Genomic DNA, 6,000 nt, shown 5'->3' on the forward strand with positions numbered 1-6,000 from the left:
ATGAATATTTATCAACATGCAAAGTTGTACCGTTCCCCCATCTCACTCCTCCACCCAGTCATGTCCACCACCCCGATCATGCATCCCCACCCCCTCACTCATTTTTATTTTATTTTATTTTTTTTTTTTTTTTCATTTTTAATTTTCCATCAATATTTATAATCAACATGTGAAGTTTTGTACCCTCACCCGGTCACCCCACCAAAAAAAGCATTCATTTTCTGTTAAATTGATTTTGACTAATGAAATTATTTGCTTCTTACTAACATCCTTATATATATTTTTTGCCATTCCTCACCATAAACCCTTTCAGCGGGGGATACCAGTTCATCGAATTTGCTTGTTAAACTTGTTCTATAGCATTATTATAAGGTCCTGTCCAAAGTTTGTTCAAATGGGGTGCTTTCCCTTTTTGGGGCCGCTAGTGCTGAAAATAGAAATGCCTTGAAATGACAGCTTCTTATGAACTATGTGAAGGATCTTCATCAAACTTGATTTTTAGCATCATTTTAAGGTCTTTTACTAAATTTGTTCAGTTTTGGGCACTTGGGCTTCTTTCAGGCGCTGCTAGAGCTTAAATTAAGAATACCTGTAAACAACTTCTTCTCATGAACAGCTGGATAGGTCACCATCAAACTTGGTCTGTAGCATCATTATAAGGTCCACTCTCAAATTTATTCATATATGAGCAGTCAGTCCATTTAAGGGCCGGTTGCTTAGGTGAAAAATAAGAACGCCTTATCATGAACCGCTCAGTGGATCTATGTTGAACTTGTTCTATAGCGTCATTATAAGGTCCCCTCCTAATTTTGTTCAAATGGGGTATGCTGGCCAATTTTAGGGGCCGCTAGATCTAAAATATTACTTCTCATGAACACTTAATGGATCTTCATCAAACTTGATTTGTAGCAGCATTATAAGGTCTTTTACCAACTGTGTTCTATTGAGGGCACTTTGTCCCTTTTAGGGGTGCTTGACTTAAAAATAGGACTACGGCCAAATTCGTTTAAATTTGGGCACTTTGCCCCTAATAGGGGTGACTAAAGCTCAAAAGAAATCCCATTAAAAGAACCACTGGTTGGATCTTCATCAAACTTGGTCTGTAGCATAATTGTAGGTCTCCTCCCAATTTTATTCAAAAGGGGACGCCTGGGGCCTTTTAGGGGCCGCTATACCTAAAAAATAGAAATACCTTTAAATGACTTCTCATGAGCCGCTAGAATGAATCTTCAGAATTTGTTTGAAGGACCATTGTAAGGTCCCCTCCCAGATTTGTTCAGTGTTGGTGTTTGGCCCTTTTAGCTAGAGTAAGATATAGAAAAAAGCCTTTAAATGAATTCTCATGAACCGCTGGCTGTATCGTCATCAGACTTTGCATGTAGCATCCTTGTAAAGGTCCTCTCTCAAAGTTGTTCAAATTGGAAACGTGACCTCTTTTAAGGGGCAGCTAGAGCTTAAAGGCCTAGATTTTGGCAGTGGGCCAAGGGATTTCTGTCTTCACCAGCACAGTTGGGGGCTATTGACCAACACAGTATGGTTCCAATTAACAAGGGCCAATGTTTATTGGAGAGTCAGTCTACCATACAAGTGTATCAATTAGTGAGAAGGGGAAACAATGTAATTTATCTTAAATTGATATATAATTGATAACTTTTAAAGTTATACTAGTTTTTTTTTGGCATTTCTGTGTAAAGAAAAATATTTGTTGATCAAACACAATAATAAGATAATCAGAAACTTATTTTCACAATAATGAAATAATGATAAACTTACTTAAAGAAATATGCAAGTTTTTATTTTTTCAAAGTCTGTCTGGAGAATTGTGATATTTCTGAAAATTGTGACTTTCACTCATCTAAAGCTTGCAGAATACTGTAAATAACATTTGTTTAAAAATTGAAAACAGTATGTGCATTTCAAAGTTACAAAGCAAAACATGAAAAAAAGTCACTTGGCAACATACTGAAAATGAAAATTCAGTATAGATGGAACACAATAATTTTAAGTTCAAATAATGTTGATTACATGAATACAAGAAACCCAGTTTCCAATTAGAAAAATATTGTTTGTCAGCACAAAGAACTGAATTTTTCGCGTGTTTTATTATCATTATTATTTTCAATATTATTACTGTATCTTTAATCATCCTTTATGTAATATAATAATAATAATAATTATTATTATTATCATTATCATTATTATAAGATTAAAATAACTTATTATCATCTATATAATATCAAAATAATAATTAATATTATTATCATTCCATATTCACTTAAAAAAAATTAATTTCTTTCAACTCCACTGCACACATCTTCATGGTCTAGTTGGGGTCCCTGCAGTGGGCCAAGGGATTTTTGTCTTCACCAGCACAGTTGGGGGCTAATGACCATCACAGTATGGCTCCAATAAACAAGGGTCATTGTTTATTGGAGAGTCAGTCTACCTTACAAGTGTATCTATTAGTGAGAAGGGGAAACGATGTAATTTATTTTAAATTAATGAATAATTGTTAACTTTTAAAGTGATACTAGTTTTTTTTTCGCATTTCTATACTATGTAAAGAAAAATATTTGTGGATCAAACACAATAATAAAATAATCAGAAACTTATATTCACAATAATGAAATAATGATAAACTTACTTAAAGAAACATGCAAGTTTTTAATTTTTCAAATTCTGTCTGGAGAATTGTGATATTTCTGAAAAATGTGTCTTTCACTCATCTAAAGCTTGCAGAATACTGTAAATAACATTTGTCTAAATTGAAAACAGAATGTGAATTTCAAAGTTACAAAGCAAAGCATGAAAAAAGTCCCTTTTGGCAACATACTGAAAATGAAAATTGAGTATAGATGGAACACAATAATTTTATATTCAAATAATGTTGATTACATGAATACATGAAAATCAGTTTCCAAATGGAAAAATATTGTTTGTCAGCACAAAGAACTCAGGAAGTTTTCACTATACTTGTGTTTTATTACCATTATTATTTTCAATATTATTACTGTATCTTTTATCATCCTATATGTAATATAATAATAATGATAATAATATACTAATGATAATATAATAATAATAATAATATTGATAATAATAATAATAATAATAATAATAATTATGATTATGATTATTTCTATTATTATTATTATCATTATTATAACATTAAAGTAATAGTTATTATCATCTACATAATACCAAAATAATAGTTATTATTATTATCATTCCACATTTACTGAAGAAAAATTAATTTCTTTCAACTCCACTGCACACATCTTCATGGTCTAGTTGGGGTCCCTGCTGCGCTAATTGCCCTCTAATCAGTTGCTATTACATAATCGCTGATAAGCAGCAGATAAGATGGGAGTTATATATTGGATTTGGGGGGGGGGAGGGGACACTTATATAGTAGTGAATCTAGGCCTTTAAAATAAAAGAACCTTACTCTTCTTGCGAACAGCTTGATGGATCTTCATCAAACTTGGTCTGTAGAATCATTATAATGGTTTTGTTTGGGACACCAGAGCTAAAATTAGAACAAATATTTTAAACAATTCTGTATCATGAAGTTTGTGCTAATGGTTATGCATGTTTTGGATGTCAAAGCAAAATATAGGAACAAAAACTAATTAACCTTTTCTACGAACTACCTGAGAAGGATTTTCACCAAACTTGGTCAGAAGCAAGTTCAAATTGTTAAGGTCCCTCTTCACGTGGCCGACTTAAAACCAGTTGGGCCTCTTGTTAAATGTATCTTTATCAAAGTCTGCAAAGCCATGTAAGAATGTTTGGTCCCGAAAGTGACATTGAAAAAAGCGTTAAGTAATTGTACCCCCCCCGACAACAAAGTTGTAAGGGGGGGTATACTGGTTTCAGGTTGTCTGTCTGTCTGTCTGTCTGTCCGTCTGTCTGTCTGTCCGTCTGTCCGTAGACGCAATCTTGTGCACACCATCTCTCCTTATCCCCTTGACAGAATTTAATGAAACTTCACACAAGTGATCAGTACCAACAGTAGTTGTGCATGGGGCATGTTAGGTTCTTTTAGAAAAAAAAATTGCAGAGTTATGGGACTTTGTTTTTTTGTTGCTTTACTATATACATAGACACAATCTTGTGCGCACCATCTCTCCTCATCCCCTTGACACAATTTAATGAAACATCACACAAGTGATCCGTACCAACAGTAGTTGTGCATGGGGCATGTTAGGTTCTTTTAGAAAAAAAATTTGCAGAGTTATGGGACTTTGTTTTTTTGTTACTATACTATATACATAGACACGACACAATCTTGTGCGCACCATCTCTCCTCATCCCCTTGACACAATTTAATGAAACATCACACAAGTGATCAGTACCAACAGTAGTTGTGCATGGGGCATGTTAGGTTCTTTTAGAAAAAAAATTTGCAGAGTTATGGGACTTTGTTTTTTTGTTACTATACTATATACATAGACACAATCTTGTGCGCACCATCTCTCCTCATCCCCTTGACACAATTTAATGAAACTTCACACAAGTGATCAGTAACAACAGTAGTTGTGCATGGGGCATGTTAGGTTCTTTTAGAAAAAAAATTTTCAGAGTTATGGGACTTTGTTTTTTTTGTTACTATACTATATACATAGACACAATCTTGTGCGCACCATCTCTCCTCATCCCCTTGACACAATTTAATGAAACTTCACGCAAGTGATCAGTAACAACAGTAGTTGTGTATGGGGCATGTTAGGTTCTTTCAGCGACAAAAATTGCAGAATTATGGGACTTTGTTTCTTGTTAACATACTATGTACATGCAGTCTGCATATGCAATCTTGTGCGTGCCTAATCTACCAAACCCTTACACACAATTTAATGAAACTTCACACAAGTGATCAGTACCAACCCTAGTTGTGCATGGTGCATGTTACATTCTTTTAGATAAATATTCTGCATAGTTATGGGACTTTGTTTTTTGTTACTATACTGTATACATACAGTCTATATACATACAGTCCACATAATTATGCAATCTTGTGTGCGTCAAATTGCAATGTACTGTGTCAGTGCATGCGGGGGGTACATTCATCACCTTTAGTGATAGCTCTAGTTATCTTAGGGGTTGTAGTTAATGAATCATAACTTTCTTACATAAAAGCTAGCACCCGCGTTCTAAAGTAGAGGTATACAGGGCATTTCGAGGGCTCAGCGTGAAACTAGTCTATCTGCTTCTCTTTCTGTATACACTTAGACTAGTTTCGCTCTGAGCCCTCAATTTGTTTTTCACAGTCTGTATATATTGGAGATACATATCATCAATATCTACTTTTCAGACATCAATTAAACAGGAACGATAAAATAATTTTTGATGTGAAGATATGATGTTCTAGAAAATGTCGAAAATACATTATCGAGCAATATGTGGATTCTATACGAAATTAAGAATGACCTGATTTAGTGGCTACAAGGTCAGCTAGACTCCAGTGTGGTTTGGGACAACTTGTGTCAATCTCCAAACAGAGTTGTCGTTCGTGATCTTCACTATAATATAACCGGAAGTGCAAGAAAAGTTTGAAAAGTAATTCACCAGTTAGAATTATCAGATCAAAATTTTATTTCCCTAAATCTATACACAAAATACTAAAACTACACTGAAAAGCTATGGAATTTGGAACAGTTGTATATTTAAACTTTGTATCAAAGAAGTATAAAATACAAATTTATTTTTATAGCTCTCTGTTTGTATCAAGTTAATCTCATTCCACATAGTTTTTATAAATATACGTTAAATATGCCGGTACGTTAAAGCTAAATATTAGGTCATTCTGCTATTGTATTTCCGATTTCATTCAAAACGATGTTGTGCACTACAGACCTGGATCGGTCTTCTGCGCATGTCAGAAAGTGAATATCAATCAGAGCGCATGTCAAAAATACACAACTTATTGCATGTGCGCAATCATTTATTGTATTATATATACTGACAAAGTTACGGTTAGGATTGTGTGTGTTCGGGTTT

Source organism: Mercenaria mercenaria, chromosome 7, assembly GCF_021730395.1.
Source record: "Mercenaria mercenaria strain notata chromosome 7, MADL_Memer_1, whole genome shotgun sequence".
Taxonomy (NCBI): domain Eukaryota; kingdom Metazoa; phylum Mollusca; class Bivalvia; order Venerida; family Veneridae; genus Mercenaria; species Mercenaria mercenaria.